Consider the following 20,884-nt stretch of genomic DNA (forward strand, 5'->3'; position numbering starts at 1 on the left):
AAGAGAAACAAGACAGGGAGCAGCAGCAGCAGCAGCATCGACGTTCTAACGATCAGAGCCTTTGGAACCCCACTTTCCGGCTGCTGTGGAGATTCTGTGGGTGGTGGGAAAGGCATCGTAAATATGCATGACATGCAAATATGGCTCTTAAAAAACAATGAGGGGGCCCACATGAGTCGGGATGCCAGAGTGCTTTGAAAAATGTAATGTTGTACAAACACTTGGGTTTCTATGACGATTGCTCCCTGTTGTCCTCCTCCCATGCATCCCCAGGGCGTGGTCGAGGGGGCTTAGGATGGAGGGCTTATCCTGGACACCTCCTAATTGCCATTCTCCCCCATCCCTGCAGGCATCTGTGACCTTGTGAGCAGCACCTCCCCCTGCCAGGTACCTGGTGGCCCTGTGCGTGACCAGGACCCGTAGCCTGACAGCCCCAGGCCCTGGCAGGGCCCCGTCTCACGCTGCTTCCTGCCAGCACCTCTGACACGTTCCCAGAGGGATGAATGTGCCAGCCCTCAGTCTAGTGCCTGCTCCCGAGGTGACGCCTGCTGATTCCCGACTGGCTCCCGGTTTTCCTCTGCGTGTAGCTCCCTGGTTGGTAAGTGACTGCATCCGCAGGCCTGGGCACATGGGAATCAGAGCTCTTCACACGCCCATCCATGCTTGGCGCAATTGGGAAATGCCCAGCCTCCTGGCGAGCAGCACCCACGTGCTGGCAGAGGACCTCAGTGAGAGCTTCCGTATGACTGGGTACACTTTATAGTTTTCCTGCTTGTCTTATCTAGTCCTCCCAACAAGAGGTGGGCACAGTGATTGTGTCCATTTTCCAAAGGAGGAAACAGCTTCAGAGAGGGGAAGCCACTTGCCTAAGGATGCACAGCAAGCCCAGCTCTGTTCAACTCAAAGGCCAGCCCTTGCCACACCCAGGGGGCTAGGGCGGTTTGGTGAGTGCAGACTCAGAAAAGGAAGGGGAGCATGAGCCATGTTGGAGGCCAAGGAACCTCCCGGGCCCCCAGGGTAGGCAAGTAGGACCTTCCTAGTGGCTAAAGGGGACTATCAGAGTACCTTAGTCTTGGGGGCCCCTGTTGTTCCTTCCCTCTCCAGCCCGTTTCACCAGTTCTCTTCCACCGCTCATGTTGCCTAGCCCCCTGGCCACAGAGGTGGTGCTGGGCCTGGCAGCTCCTCTGATGTCCATCTGTCTCTCCCATACCACTCAACTCAAGGTCAAAGCCTCGTTCCATCATGCTTCCCACAGTAACAATCCCAACACAGGAGCCACCACCTTGCATCCCTTGGTGTTAGCCGCAGAGCTTGGCGGCTCCCCATGTCATCTCATCCTCATGTTTGCCTCCTAGAACCGTGCTGGCATGACTAGTCAAAGATGAGGAAACTGAGGCTCAGCCAGGCCTAGTGGCTTCCCAGAGTCACCCAGCCACAACTCGGCATGACATGGGTCCTCTGGATTAAGATCTGCCACCTTTTCTGGCCTCAGGTCCTCAAGGGTTGTGTTCCCCACTGGTCAGCTAGCAGTTGGCCTTGGCACCTGGCACAGAGGAGGCACCCAATAAATTGTTATAGGAGAAAGGGAAGAGGGAAAGAAGGAGGGAAGGCCCTCTCACATCCCTCGACCCAGACACCAGCAAGACTCAAGAGCCAGTTGGCTTTTGGGCCAGCTGCTGGTCCCTGCTGACTCTCAGAGCACTGGTGGGGAGCTCAGATCCTCAGCCGGTAGGCCAGCCCCTCTGGTCTCAATTTCCTCATCTGCGAACATCTGCCCAGCCTCCTGGTGGGATGGTTATGAGAAGAGAAAGGACTCGTAAATATGTATAATATGCAAATACCACAGGATAATAAAAAACCTGTGAAGTTCGCTGTAGACAACGTATGTAGAAGTGCTTCTTAGAGAACGAGAGGCGGTACACTCGCGTGGTGCCAGCCTTGTTCTTAATAACTGTGAAAAGGGCCCCATTAATTAGCTGCCCCCCAACCCGGCTCCCCCACCTGGCCGGCAGCCTGTCATAGGGACCGCAGACAGCTGTTGGACTTCACTGAGAAGCTGTCATGGGAGAAGCAGTGATAAGGACGTCTCGGTCTGAGGGATGTATCTCTGGGACTTACTCATTTGCAAGCATTCCTGGTCCTGCCCAAGGAATGCCTGGGCTCCAGGTCCTCCCCAGGGACTAAATGTGTAGCAGGAGCAGCCTGATACACAGTGAACATTTCCTGAGTGATTACTGTGCGCCTGGCATTGCACTAAGTGCCTCACTTTCTTCATCACCTCACTGCACTCCTGATGGCCCTGTGGGAGGTGATGGAGAGACAGGGGCATGGACCCTGGGGAGAGGGCTCATCCTTCAAGAGCCCAGTCTTTCCTAACAATGCTGCCATTCAGTGCCCACCCCCCCGTCCAGGGCCAGGCAAGCCAAAGGCACAGAGTGTGGCCACTGAGAAGGCAGCGTCACTGACAGCCCTGGCGTGTGTGGCCTAGTGATGGAAAGCGAGATTCGTTGGCACGAGCTGAGAGAGCAGCCATCAGCATTGCTCGGAAAGATGGGGGCCCAAGCAGCAGCGAGGGAGGTGTTACTGCTGCTGTTTTCCTAACAAGCTGGTTATTTAAAGAACAGGCTGCACTAAGGCTGGGAAATCAGATGGGGCATCTCTATGCCTAGGGCAGAGGGGCCTAGAGGCCTGGTGTCCCCAAGGGTGGGATGGTGTCACCGAGGGTGGTGAGACCTGGGAGCCTGGCCACTGCAGGCAGAGTGATCACACATTCATTCGTTCATTTTTCATCCATTTAGTATTATTATTAGGGAGCCCTGGTGATGCAGTGCTTAAGCACTTGGCTGCTAACTGAAAGGTCTGCAGTTCGAACTCATTAGCCACCCTACGGGAGAAAAGACCTGGCAATCTGCTCCTATAAATGTTTCATCCTAGGAAACCTTATGGGGCAGTTTTACTCTGTCCTACAGGGTCACTATGAGTCGGAATCGACTCGACGGCACTGGGTTTGGTTTTTTTGTTTGTTTGTTTTATAGGGTCACCCTGAGTAGAAATTGACTCAACAGCACACGACAACATTATTATTATTATTATTAATAACAACACCATAGAAGTCTGGGAAGAGATTACCTTTGTAGGAGGGGCATGTGAGGGAGCTTCCAAGGAGCTGGATGTATTCTATTTCTTGATCTGGGTGGTGATTACACAGCTTTGTGATAATTCATTGCACTAAACAAATTTGTTCTCTCCGCTTTTCTCAATGCGCTGTATTTCATGATGAAAAGGCTAAAAAGCAATGATACCAATAATAGCTAATATTTATTGAGTACTTACTAAATGCCAGGCTCTTTGCTAAGCCTTTTACTTTACCTCGTTGAAGCCTTGCTGATTCCATTATTTTACAGAGGAGGAAAACCGGGCTTAGAGAGGCAAAGCTATTGCCATGTCATCAAAGAGCTCTCAGGTGGTGGAGGTGGGATTAGATAGGCCGGCTCAAGCGCCATCACCGCCCTGTGCTATGTCTCTTTACACTCGAAGTATGCAAGGATCAGGGGCCACCAAGTTCCCCCCAAAAGTCAGAGCATTTCTCCAGTTGTTCTTCAGACGTCTGTCTGTACCTGGTGCGCTTTTAGGGTGCAGTCAGGGAGGCCAGGCAGGTGTCTCTGGTCTTAAGCAGCAGGTGAGGGATCTGACGAGTCTGGCCTGAGGTCCCAGCGGAGCACTGAGCCGTTTGACGTGTTGAAGGATAAGAATCAGACATTCCCAGGGACAGCCCAGGGAAGGGGCCAGGGTACACTCAGGTCTCATTCAAAATTAAGAGGTCATTCATGTGAGATGGGGTCAGGCCCAGTCTCTGAATTAACTGGTTGTGGAGCCAGCTGCCATTTCCTGAGGACCTACTATGTGCCAAGCACATCCATTATCTTCATTAATCCTCACAGCAGCCCTGTGAGATCAGTGATATTGGCCCCATTTTACAAATGAGAGAGCTGAGGCCTTGAAAGGGGAAATGACTGGCCCAAGGCCACATAGCCAGTGAGTGGTGGAGCCACCCTGTCCAGCTTTTTCAGACTCCAGCGCCCCATATGCCATGCATGCAGCAAGCACTTCTCAGTGCTCCCAGAAGGGCAGGCACCTGGGCATAGAAGCTCCGAGCAGCCTGGACTGGACTTGAGTTCGGAGATGGATCTGTGGGGACGTGGCATAGAGGGTGGGCATGGCCGAGGGCTTCTCTGAGTCCTGAAGATAAGGCACTAGCCCCAGAAGTATTCCCACACTCCAAAGACATTAATTGAGTGCTAGTTCGCTGCTGGTCTAGGTCCCTCACAGAGCACATAGTCTCAGGTAAGGACAGATAGTGTATGATCACCCAAATAAACCAACTGAAGAAGAGGCTGCATTAGTGCAGTGAGGCTGTAAAGATTAACAGGGGGAGGGGGCTGCATTGCATGGGACAGTCCAAGATGGCCTTTCTAAGGCGGTGGCATTTGAGCTGAGACCCAAAGGATGCTTCAGACCCAGCTGTGCTGGAGGGTATTCATTGTAGTGTTGTTGACAGTAGCAGGAAAGTTGAGAACAACCCCTTTGTCCATCACCAGTTGTTTGTGCCGTTGAGTAGATTCCAACTCACAGCAACCTGGTAGGACAGGGTAGAACTGCCCCATAGGGTTTCCTAGGCATTAGTGTTTACGGGAGCAGATCACCAGATCTTTTCTTACGTAGAGCTGCTGGTAGGTTCAAACTGCCGACCTTTTGGTTAGCAGCTGAGCCGTTAGTCCTTGCACCACGGGGCCTCCTTCCATCACCAGGGGACTAGTTAAATCCACTTTACTGCAGTGTACAGTGATGTCCTCTGCAGCTATCAGAAACAGGGCTGTGGATCTAAATTTATTGCTGCAGAAAGAAGTTTGTAGTGTGTTATTGAGTTAAAAAAAGAAAGCAAAGAGGTTATAAACAGCATGGGCAGCATGATATAATCGTGTGTATCTGAAAACCATTCGTGGTAGCTCCTTCTGAGGAGCAGGACTCTGGGTGGTCTTTGCTGTCTTCTTACTTTCCTGGATTTGGGGTCCTTCCTGAAGGTTAAGACTTAGGGAGAGGAATGGGGAATTTTAGGGCCTCCACAGTCCTGCCTGGGCCAGTTCTCCTCTCCTTCCACCTACCCCAATAAAATGAAATAAGGCATGGCTTTGAGAGTCAGCAGCTCTGGATCATACCTGAGCTCCACCACTTCTTGCCTGTGTGGCCTTGGACAAATCACTGGCCCTCTCTGAGGCTGAGTTTTCTCTTCTGTGAGACAGAGACAATAATATTATCAGTGGGTGGTTGTAGGGCTTCAGTGAGTTAAAACATGCAGAGGGCTGGACCAATACCAGTGTTGCATCACTGGGGGTGATGCTGTCACCTCTACAGCCTGAGGTGATACCTATTGTGTGCTCATCACATTATGCTGGGGCTCTCAGTAATGCATGCCCCAGCTCTGGGTCCCTAGGGTCGCCTCTCCCCTGGGTCACTGAGTCAGACCAGGTCGGGGGATAAGGCCCAGGGAGCTGGACAGCTTGACTGGGTACCTACCCCAGCCACACCCTCACCCACTCAAGCCTTGGCTACCTCCGTACCAGCTCACTCACATCTGCCAATGAGCACTCACGCCTGAGACACTGTGATGGGACTCTCTTGCCTTTTTTTTTTTTTCTCCCAACCACTAAACATGTCCGGGAAGACAGCTACTACCTTACAGACACTCAGAATCTTAGCACCTTCAATCGCAGGCATGGAAACCTACGTTGGTGAAGTCAAACTCTTAGAATCATGGGATCTTAGTCATAAGTAATCTGGCAAGTGCAGACATATGCATTTTACAAGTACGTTTACTGTGCCTTTCTTGATGATGGTGATAAATTAGAAACTACTCAATTATCTATCAGTCAGAGGCAGTTACATAAATTTCGGTCCAGTCCGACAGCGGTGTTCACTGCACCTGAGAGACACACTGCCGTGGATCTGTACTTGTTGACATGGAAACATGTCCGTGGCACATTGTTAAGGGGAAAATAGGTTGCAAAATGGCACGTATTGTATGAGCTCATCTCTGTTAAGAAAAAAGTGTATAAATGTGTACATGCTCCTGCCTAGAGAAACACCCAGAAGGATAGCCACTAAACCCTTCATAGATATTTCCTCTGGATGGTGAGATGTGGGTGCGCTCTATCCTTTCCTTTTTGCTTGTATCATTCGGGGTCTTTTCAGATACAAGTGATAGAAAACCCAGCCCAAACTGGTTTAAACAAAACTGGGATTTAATGGAACATAGCTGTAACATTCAGAGGTTTGTCTGGCTTCAGGTTCAGCTGGATCCAGGAGGTCAGACAGTGTTACCAGAACCTGATTTCTCTTACCGTTTCTTAACTGTGCTTCCTCTGAGTTGGCCCTGTGCTTCCATAGGACTCTCCTGCAACGATGATGAGATTCCTGTCCAGAGGAATAAGCAAGACTTCTTCCCCAATAGCTAAACACAGGTCCCAGAGCTGAGCCTTTTCATTGACTGGTCAAACTTTGCTACCCCTCAATCAATTGCCATTGCTATGGGAATTCAGTGCTCTGATTGGAAGCCTGGGCCTATGCACCGTCCTTCTGCTGGGGTGGAGCCAACATCACCAGAGCCTCAAGAGTGGAGAGTGGGGAAGCGTGGCTCTCCCAAGCAAAAATATAGCCTGTGACTTCAAGTAGGCCAAATGGTAGCGAAGCCCAAATCCTCCCTGGCCCCTGTGTTTATCTGATTTTCCAAGATACATGACTCTCAATCAGGAAAAATAAACAAACAAAATACAACCATTTAAAGGAGCCCTGAGCCCAGGATCTTGCAGTCAGGAGCTCATTGAGGCAGTCTTGGACTCTCTTAGAATCAGAACAACAGAATCTCTGAACTTCCACTTCAGCCCAGGAGACACTGGTTGGCCCCCTCCATGCCAGAGCCCAAGCTGGGCCCAGGAGGGAGCGGGCCTGGCCCTCAAGGGCCTTGCAGTCTTTCGGGGAGAGAGGAGCACACAGGTGATTTATCTGGACTGCAGGAGGTGCTGAGGTGGGAAGAATGGGACTGAGGGCACACCAGGGCCAGCTGCGGGGCAAAGAAGACTTCCTGGAGGAGATGAAGCCTAAGCTGCGTAGCCAAGAAGAGCAGTGGAAGAGCATTGTAGGCAGGGAAACAGCCTGCCAAGGGCGCAGAGGTGTAAATAGCACAGCAGAGTGTGCATGGGGAAACAACAAGCGGACGAGAAGGGGCAGGCTCAGACCACAGGGGCCTTGGATACCAGGGTGAGAGCTTGGGCTTGATCCTGGGGGCACTGGTGTGCCTTTGAGGGATGTTGTAGGAGGAGGGAAATGTCAGCGAGCTCACCCTGGCTGGTGCTGGGAGCGTGACCTGGAGGGGGTGGGTTGAGGTCCTAAGTGGGGAAGCAGAAAGGGTGCCCAGGTTGCCTCAAGCGGTCCTAGATATTTTCTGGCCTAAAGTTCTTCTCACTCTGGGTTAGCATTCCTGTCTGGCAGTGCCCAGCCACAATTGCATACCCCTAGAGATGGAAGCTCACTGTTTGTTCCTTCTAATCCTATTTAGAAAGCTCCTTCGTGGGACCAAGTCTGCAATCTTGGCACAGCCCGAGACACACTTAAAACTCTTCCCACCCACCCACCACTGAGGACCCTCTCTTTAATGACCTGCCAGGAGGGCAGGCAGGGGCCTGCATTTCCAGGCCGGGGGGTCAGGGCTGAGACCAGGGAGCCCTGATTGTCTGCAGACGCTGCTGACAGCTTGAATGGGAGGCAGAGAGAGTAATACCAACTAGACAGCAGAGTGAGCATTGAGGCCCCTACCTCAGCCAATTCCCCCAAGGCCCTTTGTATTTTACAAACAAGGAAACCGAGGGTCAGAGAGGCCAAGCCATGTTTAAAACAACACAGAACAAGTTAGAAGCAAGTCTAGGATGTGGGCCCAGTCTCTCTCGCCCCTGCCCTCTCACAGCCCTCCTCGTCGCCTGCTCCAACCCTTCATTTGAGACCTGGTCACTTTATCTACTCAGGCTTGAGCAGCTTTTTTCTAGAAGCTCCAGCCATCCCAGACCATCCCCTGATAACCTTTTGAGTTTGGAGGTACCCAGCAGAATCCTCACCAATCAAATGTTTCGTGACTCTTTATTTCAACAGCAACATTTTTTGTTTCTGTTCGATCACAGCTGTGATATCCATGAGCCGTGTTTTGTTATTGTCTCTAATGTTTCATCTTGCCCCATCGTCCCCAGTCAGTCATTCATTCACATACTCCACCAGCATGTATTAGCACTTGCTATGCGCCAGGCACTGTGCTAGGCCTCAGGCTACAAAGATGTGCTAGAACAACAGCTGCCTGGGGGAGTTTTCAGTTCTGCCTTGGAGGGAGGCGTCTCCATTAGCAATGACAGGTCTGGTGATACATGGCAGATCAGAGGTGTGTGCCACTCAGGCACATGTCTCCAGGGCCAAAGCCACTGATTCTGTCCCTCTGAGCAGAGCGTTGAAGGATGAACAGGGTTCTCCAGGGAGAAACGACTTGGAAAGGTGAGCCAGGCAGAAGAACTGCCCTGTGCAGAGAGCTGGCCTGCCTCCTGGTAGGCAGGAAGCTGTGAGTAGGTCACTGGGCCAGAGAGTGTGAGGGACGGTGAGGAGAGAGAGGACTGGAGAGGTCTGCAGTGGCCGGAGCTTGGAAGGCCTTAACAGTTGGTGGAGTTTGAATATGATCCTTGGGGTAAAAGGGAGCCAAGTGGACAGGTCAGGTGTGGGGATAAGAAAGCTCCTTGCTTTGGGCTGGTGTTGAGGGTGACACTGGCGAAGGACCAGAGGAGCCTTTTAGGAGGGAAATTTAACAAGACTTGGGGACTTAGTGGCTGCTGGATGAGGGGAGAGGGAGGGTTAAGTTTTACCTGGGGAGAGGGGTGGTGTGCCCTTGGGGGCCCTGTGGACCAGCGTCCAGGTGAATCCTGGCAAAGACTAGGTCAGAGTCAGTGAGAAAGGCCCTCAAGTAGGGCCAGTAGGGACCTCTTTGGCTTCATAAGATGTATAACATAAGACTTAGAACAGCTTCCAGGGTTCCCATGTCCCCTCTGAGTGACTGGGGCAATTCTCCCTCCTTGTGGAGCCTCAGGTTGCTCCTCTGTAAAATGGGGATGATAGTGGGAGGAGAGCGTGTGTGGGGCAGGATGTGCACATTGCCTGGGACTCAGGAAGTACTTGGTGATTTAGGGCTGCTCTGGTCACCACAGTCAGGAGTTCATAGGTGGCAAAGGACCTGACTGGCCACTGGAATTCGACTCCCAGCTGGGCAGCCATGTGAGGACAGCAGAGGGAGCTGGGCGTTTAGCCTGGAAGAGGGAAACAGATCTTGAGAGCCTTGTCCTGCCTTCCTGTCCCTGGCTGGGGGGAATTCCCCAGTATGGGCAAAAAGGTCTGAGCCTGTCACTCACAGGAAAAGCTACAGGGAAGGAGATTCCAGCTTAAAATAAGAAGAATTTTGAACACAAAAAGATCTCTCCAGATGGGCTTACTTGAGCGATAGTGAGGTTCCCATCAGTGAGGGTGTGCAAGCAGCTGCTGCACCACAACTTGCCAGAAAAGTCCATAGAGTATTTGTGATTTGGCTGAAGAAGTGGAACATCCTTTCCAGCTCAGAGAGGCCCTGCATTTCTGCTCTTCCTTCTCTGAGCCTCAGTTTCCACATCTGTAAGATGGGGATAGTAGAAACCCTGGTGGCATAGGGGTTAAGTTCTACAGCTGCTAACCAAAAAGGTCAGTAGTTCAAATCCACCAGGTGCTCCTTGGAAACTCTAAGGGGAGGTTCTACTCTGTCCTATAGGGTCGCTATGAGTCGGAATCGACTCGATGGCAATGGTCTTTTTTTTTTTTTTTTTTAATCTTCGATCTGCTTGCCAAGTTTAAGTGAAATCATCCAGATAAAGTGCTAAACTCAGATTTGGTACATAGCAAGTGCTTGATGAGTGGTGGCTATTATTACTGTAATTGAAGTTGCTGCTGAATTCTTGGCTGTGTTGTTGCCATCTGAGAGCCTCAGGTTGCTTATCTGTCAAGCAGGGTGCTTATGCCTGCCCCACCTTTCTGGACCCACTTTCTGCCCTTCTCTTCACTACTGTCTCTGTCTCCAGCTCCTCCCCCACTGCCACATCCCCCCATCCCCAGCTATGGTAGGAATTCCAGACCCTTCTGGGCCCCTTTTAGCTCCTGCTTGAGGGAGAGTTGGCAGGCTGGGGTGGCGGGCGCCATCCGCCTCCCATATGCTTCCTGCTATTTAGAGGAAAACTCTCCCTGTGTTCCTCCAACCACACGGGCTGACATTTCCAGACAGACGCTGGAATCAGCTCTTCGGGGGGATTGGCAGATAAATTTGGCCCCGGCTGTTGGGAAAATCTTCCGCCTTACTGGGGAAGCAGAGCCCAGGCTCGCTGACATCCGGACTTTCGTCCACCCCGCGACTCCTCCGGTCTGGTCACTGGGGGGCTGGAGCGCTGTTCTACAGCCTTGCAGATTAGGGTAAGTCTTACCAGCCTAGCCTTTCCCCAGGCGAGCCCCGGGCTGGGAAGTTGTGGCCTCCAGCCCTTTGCTCAGAGGCAGCAGGAGTTCGCAAGAGGCGGCAGTGCCCCTCCCCCCATGCCAAGACACTTGGGTGTTGCCCAGCTCGACCTGGCAGAGGAGCAGGTTTTGGATTAGAGAGAGACCTGAACTTGAGACCTCTGTGACCTTGAGCAGTTGCCTTGACCTCTCTGAGCGTCTTTTTCTTCATCTGTAAAATGGGGATAATAGTAGGATCTGTCTGATTAAAAACCCTTAGGATGGTGCCTGGCACATGCAAAGTGTTTGACAAATACTAGCTGCCACCGTCATCATCATCTTCATTATTATTAGGGCTAGAACAATGCCTGGCACAGAATAGGAACTCTGTAAATACTAGTGGTTTCCGCTTGTCCTTTCCTGCAGCTGTGGCTACTTTGGGAATACTGGTGCATTTCAGACTTAGCTCAAATAGGGGTAACCAGCGCAGAAATGCAAGAATAAGTACAGAAGGAGGCTCCCAGGGTACAGTGTAGATGACCCCCCCCAAAACACACACACATACTCTTTCTGAGTATTGTTCTCCCCCGCTGGTGTCTGGAATGCCCATCTGCTTGAGTTCTGTTGGTTCTGAGATATAAGCAACGTCCTGAGGGTGAGACACAGAACAGGTTAGTTTTGATGGACAGAAGGGAAGAGGAGGGCCAGCCAGGGGCCTGGGCTATCCCTCAGGCCTGGCTGGAGGCAGTTGGAGAGGAAGCTGGGTCATCCAGCGGCAGCAGGAGGATTCAGTGAAGCGTGTGTAGTTCTATTTGGCTGGAGTAGAAAGTGGGTGGTGGGAAGGTGTGGGAAGCAAGTTAGAGCTTCATTCAGCAACTCTTGACTGAGACTGAGTTCCGGGCCTCATGCCAGGCACTGGGGAAACTGGTGGGAAAGATGGGCCTGCCTCCTGCCCTCAAGAAGCTCTGGTTCTGGTGGGGGAGGCAGATGATATGCATGCAGTGAGTGAACAAGACTCCAGGTTGTGCTAAAATAAACCCAGGAGCTGAGAGAGGGTGACACGGGGTGGCGGTGGAGGACTTAATCGGGGCGGGGTGGTCAGAGAGGGTATCTCTGGGGGCCCGAAGGATGGGTTGGAGCTGGTCCTGCAAATGCTGATGAGGGTAAGAGGGTGGAGGCAACAAGGACCAGCAAGAGCGAGTATAGGGAAGGTGGCAAGAGCCAGATCCCAGAGGGCTGGAATGCCAGTCCACTCAGAACCATGCTTGAGGAAGGTCATTCTGGTGGTGGATGCAGGGCCCTTGGGAAGAGCTGGAAGCCAAGAGACCTGTCTGCGATAACTTTTGGTGTACACTGTCAGAGGCAGTTGGGGAGTGATTCTGGGCAGAGAGGATGAGCAGAGAGGAGGGAGAGGGTTCTTCCACTGGGGCCAGGCTCTGAGAAGGATCCTGGACTTGGGATGGCTAAGTTTTGAGAGGACCTGAGTGTAGTTGGGAAACCCTGGTGGCGTAGTGGTTAAGTGCTACAGCTGCTAACCAAGAGGTTGGCAGTTCATATCCGCCAGGTGCTCCTTGGAAACTCTATGGGGCAGTTCTGCTCTGTCCTATAGAGTTGCTATGAGTCGGAATCAACTCGATGGCAGTGGGTTTGGGTTTTGGAGTGTAGTTGGGGCGGGGTCAGGTAAGTGAGGAGATGTCGGGGGGAGCTCAGAGCCAGACCCAGATTGGTGAGAAAAGGTCTTATAGTAGAACAGAGTGTGGATATGGGGAGAAGCTTCCTCATGGCATGGGACCACAAGCCAGGGTGACAGCAGGCAGGTAGTGGAGTGAGCATAGCCTTTAGCGTTAGACCCAGAGGCCAATTCCAGATCTGTTTACTTGCTGTGTGACCTTGGAAAAGCTAACTGACCCCTCTTTGAGCTTCACCCATTATAATAATACTGAATCAGTTGGAATTGTAGTTGGCTGTGTATAACAGAAGAAGAAAAAAATAAATAACCGTGGCTTAAATACCCAGGAGGTAATTCTTCTTATGTAACAAGAATCCTGGAGGTGGGCAGTTTGGGGCCAGTACAGTGATTCAGGTGAGTGATCAAGGGCCCAGGCTTCTAGCTTCTGGCTCTGCCATCTTTAGCATCTATCTTTCATCCTCATGGCTATAAAATGGCTGCTTTCACTCCAGATGTTATATCTGAATTCCAGACAGGACAAAGGGAGTAAAGGTTGCATGTTGTATGAGTCTGCCCTTCTTATAGGAAAACAGTAGCTTTCCTGGAAGCCCCACCCAGTGACTTTTGCCTACATCTCATTTGTCAGATATGGTCACATGGTCACCCTAGCTGCAAGTGAAGCTGATGAAATGAATATTTCTAACTGGGCACGTCTGTTAGCACAGCAGAAGGGAGAAGTGGCTAGCAAGATAGCTGGCAGAATCCTGCTTGAAGTACCAACCTCAAAGGGGCTGTTGGGAAGATTGCACAAGATAATTGATGTGTATAAATCACTTAGCAACTGGAATAGAGCAATCTCTCAGTAAATGGTTGTTGCCATTATTTTACTTCTACTTGCATTCATTTGTTCATTCATTCAGCAAGCATATATTTGTGTGCTGAACACTGTATACAGTGCTGGGGACATGACAGTGATGGTTCCTGGCCTCTTGGAACTTAACGGTGAGTAAGGAAGACAGGTATATTCGCTCCACTTCAGTCAGTGTCATAACAGAAGATTGGAATATCCATACATTTGTGTCTAGTTTTTCTTACTGCTGTGGTCCACTATAGCAGAGCCTGGCACACATTCAACCAAAAACCAAACCCATTGCTATCAAGTCAATTCCAACTCATAGCAACCCTAAAGAACAGAGTAGAACTGCCCCGTAGGGTTTTCAAGGAGCACCTGGTAGATTTGAACTCTTGACCTTTTGGTTAGCAGCCAAGCTCTTAACCACTGTGCCACCAGGGTTTCCTGGCAAACATTAGGCACTCAGTAAATAGTTATTGAATGAATGAAATAATACTAAGAAATATTCATTATGTGCCTACTACATACAAGGTTCTTTGGGTCTGAAAGAGGTGAATGTGACACACTGTCCCTCCCTATAGAAGTGAGGAAAGAAAATTGCTACAGGTCAGGCCCTGAGGTGGGTGCTGTGAACAAGAGTGTTGTGGTTCCACCTTCATTGAGCCCAGGGTCTAGGGGGAAGAGCACTGGAGAAGAAGTGTGGAGTCCTGAGATTGCATTGTGTTCATGTGTCCTGGGATAAGTCCCTTCCCCTCACTAGGCCTCAGTTTCCTCACCTGTATGACAGGTATGATGAGCCCTGTGCAGGGATATCAGTGATGCTGGGGATGATGGTGGGTGCTTCATAAGCCCTGCTTCTCTGTGTGTGTGCAGGAGGCTGATACAAAGGCAGGCAGTCTAGATGCCAACTTGCCATGTCAGGAGAGGAGCCAACTGTTGCAGGATTGGAGGGGATTCCATCTGAGCCCCTTTAGCATCTGCTGAGGACCCAGAAAGCCAAGGTTTTGCATTCATTTTCACTGCTTCCAAGTCTGGGCCTGGCAGCTTGTTGATAGCAGGTCAGCTGGACATAGAGCTTCCAGCATTGGATGTGGTCAAGCAGTGAATGGGCTGTGCTGGATCCCCCAAGTGGGAAGTCAGGATGATTGTAGTTATCAAAGAACACCTGGAGGTAGGGACACAGCCTAGAATTTGAGGATGGAGATACAGTTCTGTCACTCGCTTGGCTGTGACACCTTTAGCAAGTTTCTTGGCCTCTCTGAGCCTTAGCAACAAAATACTTATAATAATCTCTGTCTTACCTACTCCTTAAGGCCTTTACTCGGTGCCTGGCACACAGTAGGCACTCAACATTGGTAGCAATCATCATTGCCATCATTATATTTTCCTTGTCGGGAGAGGGTGGGAGACAGACATTTATCGATCCCTTGTTATATTCCAGGCTCAGTGCTGGCCACAACATCTCTTCACAACTTTGAGGAGATGGCCTCCATCCTGTTTATCAGAGGAGGACACTGGGACTTTGTTGTGCCTCATCATCTTCCTCTCCAGCTGCCTCAGAAGGACTGAGTCACTAGCTTTTCTGGGACCCCCAATGAGCTAAAGCTCTGGGGGTCGTTGAAGAGGGGATTGAGACAGCTCAAGACGTTTGCTGTGAGACCATGGGTAGCCTGTGAGGTGAGGGGTGGAGGCAGTCAGGGCAGGAATAAATCTAGCCCTCATCAAATGGGCAAGACACCAATAAGAGCTGGCCTCAGGAGTCAGTGATGGAGTGGGACAGGCTGAAGGACCAGAAATGCTAGTCTTTATTCAGTGACTTGAGAAAGGGTATTGAGGCCAGCCCTTGAGATGAGGTGGCAATGGGCCTGTCCCTTGCTGCTGCTCTTGGCCATGACACTCTACCCAGTGGCCCTCACTCTTTGTGTCTGAAATGAGGCCAGGAGGTAAAAAAGAGAAGTCTTGAGCAGCTCTCCTGACCTAGGGAGGTGTATTTTCCCTGCCAAGTACCTCGAGAAAGCCTCCATGATCTATCCCAATCCGCAGAACTTAAGCTGGGTGAGAAACACATAGGAAATAGGCCTCTTTAGTTAGAATCAAAGACACGGAAATGGAAGTGGCCCATTTGGGGCCTTACAAATGATGTTGCCCCACCCTGATGGGGCAGGTGACAAGCTGGAAAAAAGAGGCTTTCAGCACCATTCCAGCATGGGGAGGAGCATGGACTCTTTGGGGGTACAGAGGGCATCTTTTCCCCTGTCCCTGGTGCTGGTAGACGGTGGCATTGTCCATGGTACTGAAGAGAGGGCCTGACCCGTCTAGGCCTCTGGAGGTGCTGTCCATGGTTCTGCCTTCAAAAGGCCTCAGGAATTGTCTCCAGGCTGTAGTTTTCTGGGGAACCAGCTGGGAGGCCAGAGGCTTTGGCCCTGGCATTGAGCAAATTCCAGCAATATCCGAGGCAGGATTCAGTTATCATCTACCAGGCACCCTTTTAAGAACTTTTTTTTATTATGCCACTTATTCTTAAACATCAACCTATAAAGGAAGTACTAATATTATTCTCATTTTAGAGATGAGCAAACTGCAGCTTAGATAAATTAAGTGACCTGGGTGTTCTCTCCCCCTCTTGTCTCAGTTTCCTCAATCATAAAAGGAAAGTTGTTGGTAGCATTACACAACTAATGGGGGGGCTTTGCAAACTGATATATAGGTGGGGTGGTATTAACCTTATGCACAGAGGAAGGCGTGAGGGAATTGTTCAGCACAGATGGTCTCAGAATTTCATGGGATTTCCTGGAAGGGGTGAGGTTTGAGTCAGATCCAAAAGGGGCTGTGAAGCTTGTGAGCTGTGTGGAAAAGAAGGAGATGGCCATTTATGGAGTACCTACTATGTACTAGGCCCTGTGCTGGGCACTTGACAACCACACTGAGAAGGGCAACTGGGTCCATTTTACAGATATGGAAGCAGAGGGGAAGGGCAAGCCCAAGGTTGCTTAGCTATAAAGTGGGGGAGCTGAGAAAGGCCATGAGAACTGGAAACCCCATACTTTAACATTGAGACTGGAAGGGATCCTGGGTGTCACCTGGTTCAGCCAAAAGAAGGGGATTGACCTGCTGGGGGCCATACCAACTTGGCAGAAAGACCGTGACTGAATTTGGCTCCCTTTGGTGTCTTTCCCAGGAATGTGGCCTCACCACCCTCGCCTCACCACTAGCCTAGGCTTCGGGGATACGAGGAGTTGATGTAATGTCACAAGCAGGCACTAGGGGTCAAAAAATAATAATAATAAATTCAAGTCCTGGCTCTGCTATTTGAGAGCTGCGTCGTCTCAGTCAAATCACTTACCCTCTCTGGGCTTCTGTTTCCCCACTGCTAGAAAAAAAAAAAAAAGGGCACTGTAATCACTGCTCTGCAGGGTAGTTTTGAGGATCGGAGGAGACAATGGGTGGGAAAGGGTTGACGGGTTAGTGGTTATTAGTAGGAATGAGGACCAAGAAGGGAAGCAAGCCCCTCAAGGCAGCACAGCAAGTGTTAGAAGCAGAGAAGGGCCAAGAACTGCTGCCCTGAGCCACCAGTGCCACTTCCCAGCAGGACTGGTGGCCACGGCTGGGCTAGCACCTGGCAACCCCAGCTGACAGTCATTTCTCCAGACAGGAAGACTCGAGCCCTAGAGCCAAATGTCCCTGCAGGGATCGGTGGCCAGGCCAGCTCTGGCTGCTCCTCCACCAGCCACCCTAATGGATTCAAGCTTAATATGCCTCATGGGGCTGCTGTCATGCCTAATTAAGCTGCCCTCAGCCACCCTCTCTCCAGTGCCCTGCCATGGCCATCTGAGGCCCTAGATGTGATCGTGGCTGCTGCCCATGGCAGCTGTTTGGCTTTTGGGAGGAGGTGACCACCTGCTTGTCTGGTTACCTGTGACCTCAGAAATCTGACCACCTACCCCAGCCCAGGCCAGGAGGCCTCAGTTCCTGGGCCGATATGTTTGACTGCACCCTCCCCTGCCCCCAACCTGGCTCCAAGGCCTAACACTATCATGAAGTGAAGAAAGAAAGATGGCAGGAATGATGGAGAGAGAACAGCAGGGAAAGGAAGGTGGGGGACTTAGCACTACCAGCCAACCTCCTCAGTGGAGGCTGTTACTAACTATAGCACTCACCCCTCCCACATTCACTTTACGAGACACAAAACTCGCTTCGCCCATACCCTCCTGTGAACGTCTCAACTGCGCAGCCAGCAAGACGCAGGACATCTCCCTATTATGACCCAGAGGGAGGGCATGGCTTGTTGTCTGAGGCGAAGGCTTCGTCTGGAGCTGGAAGAGTAGCACCTGGGACCTTGGCCTCATCTCCATCACCTGTCAGTACAGGTCCAGCCCGTTTGATGAAGGAAGGGTGAGTGGGAGAGAGGAAGGGGAGAAGGACCTGGTAAAAGGTATTCCAGGTAGAGGGAACTTTCACAAACGGAAGATCAGGGGTATCGTTTAAATAGTTTTCGTATGTAAATTATATCCTAATAGATTAACTACCTTTGCATTTTACTTCTTTTCACGTATTATGTTTTCGAGACTTATCCAAGTATAAGTCCAACTGCAGTTCATTCATTTCTTTTGCTGAGTAGTATTCCGTTGTACACTGATACCATGTTTCATTTGTCCGTCCTTTGTTGGCGGAAGCATCGGCATTGCCAGCTTTTCACCATAAGCAGCATTGCAGTGAACACCCTTGGGGACCTGCCTCAGTGGGTTTCTCTGGAAGTAGGAGTTGCCATTTTAATGAGCGCTGCCAAATTGGCCTCCAAAGTAGTTATGCCACTTCACACTTCCATTAGTGATATATCTCAGTTCCCATTTCTTCAGCACCTCGGTATCAGGTGATTTATCACTCTTTAATTTTCCCAAACTGCTGAGAGAAAACGTCTCGTTTTTATTAGCATCACCTGATGATTAGGCTGAGTGTTTCATTAATACGTTTAATGGTCAACTGAATTCCCTCTCCTGCAGAATGCCTGTTCATATCCTTTGTGCAGAACTTTATGGGTCACTTATCTTTTTCTTATTAATTTGTAAAAGAGGTCTATATTTGTGGATATTAATCCTTTGTTATATTTGTTACAGATTTTTTCTCCCAGCATGTTGCTTGTCATTTAACTTTATTTTTGTCTCTTTCATTCAGAAGTTTAAATTTTTGGTGTAGTAAAATTTATCATTTATCCCTTCATTTGCTTTTACTTCTTTGCAAATTGTTTAGAAAGGTCTTTCCCACCTAAAGTCATAAAGATACTCTGTTTTTTTTTTTTTCCTAATATTTTTAAAGTTTTACGTTTCACATTCAGGGCTTTAATCCATCTGGGATGTTATCTTTGCTTGTGGTGTGAGGTAGGGATCTAATTTTATTTTTACTTGGATAGCCTATGTCCCAGCAGCATTAATTGACTATGCCATCCTTTTCTCACTGATCGGAAATATCATCTTTGCTTTATGCCAAGTTCTCAGGTTTCTACGGATTATTTCTGGGCACTCTGTTCTGTCTCATTGATCTGTTTGTCTATCCTTTTGTCTATTCCAATTCTATACTAATTACTCTAGCTCACTGTGTTTTCAATGGGGATGTATTGGCATTTGGGGTAGCAGAATTCTTCCTTGGACAGGACCGTTCATTACAGGTTCTTTAGAATCCCTGGTCCAATCCTTAGCACTAAATGCCAGTAGCACCCCTTCCTCACGGTCATTTCCAAAGACACTGTGGAGGGGAGTCCCTCCAACCCCATGTTGTGAACCACAACAATAGCTGTATAAAGTGTTCTGATATCTGTTAGAGCAAGTCTCACCCGCATTTTTATTGTAAAGTATGTATAGCAAAAAAATTTGCCATTTTAACCATTTTTAAGTATACAGTCCAGTGACAGTTACATTCACCATATTTTATAGCCATCACCACTATTCCGAATGTTTTTCGTCATCTTACACACAAACTCAGTACCCCGTAAGCAATAACTCCCTATTTTTCCCTCCCATCTGCTCCTGGTAACCATTAATAAAGTTTGGTATCTTTGCGTTTGCCTATTCTAGGATATTTCATGTAAGTGGGACAACATTTGTCCTTTTGTGTCTGATTTATTTCACTTAGCGTATTTTCAGGGTTTATCTGTGTTGCAGCATGTATCAGAAAACTCTTTATCACTCAATAATATCCTATTGTATGTGTATACTACATTTTGTTTATCCATTCTCCTGATGATGGGTACTTGGATTGTTTCCATCTTTTGTCTGTTGTGAACATTGCTGCTTTGAACACTGGTATCCAAAGATCTGTTTGAGTTCCTGCTTTCACGTCTTTAGGGTATATACTTAGGAGTGGAATTGCTGGGTCATATGACAATTCTCTGTTTAACTTTTTGAAAAGCTGCCAAACTTGTTTTCCACAGCAGCTGTACCATTTTTACATTTCCACCAGCAGTGCACAAGGGTTCCAAGTTCTTGACATCCTCTCCAAAACTTGTTATTTTGTTTTTTTCTGATAATAGCCATCCTAGTGGGTGTGAAGTGATATCTCATTGTGGTTTTGATTTGCATTTCCTTAATGATTAAAAAAGGTCAGTGGTGTGAAACCACCAGTGGCTCCGTGGGAGGAAGATGTGGCAGGCTGCTTCTGTAGAGATTTACAGCCTTGGAAACCCTATGGGGTCATAATGAGTCGAAATCGACTTGATAGCATTGGGTTTGGTTTCAGTGGATTATTTAATGATTAATGATGGTGAGTGTCTTTTCATGTGCTTGTTGGCCATTTGCATATCTTTTTTAGAGAAATGTCTATTCAAGTCCTTTGCCCAATTTTTTTTTCTAAGACTGTATATAAATCAATTTTTTATTTTATTGTGTTTTAGGTGAAAGTTTACAGTGCAAATTAGGTTCCCACTTTTTAATTGAGTTGTTTGTCTTTTTGTTGTTATCAGAGTTCTTTATATGTTCTGAATATTAAACCCTTATCAAATGTATGGTTACTAAATACTTTCTCCAATTCTGTAGATTGTCTCTTCACTTTCTTGATAAATTCCTTTCATGCACAAAAGTTTTTAATTTTGATGAAGTCCAATTTATCTGTTTTTGTTGTTCAGGCTTTTGGTGTTATATCTAAGAATCCATTGTCCAAAACAAGGCCTTGAAACTTTACCCCCTATGTTTTCTTCTAAGATTTTATGATTTTAGTTCTTATATTTAAGCCATTGATCCATTTTGAGTTTTCATATATGGTGTGAGTCATGAATACAACTTCATTCTTTTGTATGTAGAGATCCAGTTGTCCTAGCACCATATGCTGAAGAGACTATTTTCCCCCGTTGGATGGACTTGGCACCCTTGTCAAAAATCAGCTGGCCAGAGATGTATGGGCTTAATTCTGGACTCTCAATTCTATTTAATTGATCTGTGTCTGTCCTGATAGCAGCCCTATGCTGTTTTGATTACTGTAGCTCTATAGTATGTTTTGAAATTGAGAGGTGTGAGTACTCTTACTTTGTTCTTCTTTTTCAAGATTATTTTGGCTCCTTGGGGCCCCTTGCAATTCCATATAAATGAGGATCTGCCTTTCCATTTCTGCAAAAGAGGCTGTTGAAATTTTGATACAAATTGATTTGAATCTATAGATTGCTTCAGGTAGTACTGACATCTTAACAATGTTAAGTATTCCAATCCATGAACACATGATGTCTTTCCATTCGTTTAGGTCTTCTTTAATTTCTTTCAGCAATGTCTTACAGTTTTTAATGTACAAGC

This window comes from Loxodonta africana, chromosome 24 (assembly GCF_030014295.1).
Source record: "Loxodonta africana isolate mLoxAfr1 chromosome 24, mLoxAfr1.hap2, whole genome shotgun sequence".
Lineage (NCBI taxonomy): Eukaryota > Metazoa > Chordata > Mammalia > Proboscidea > Elephantidae > Loxodonta > Loxodonta africana.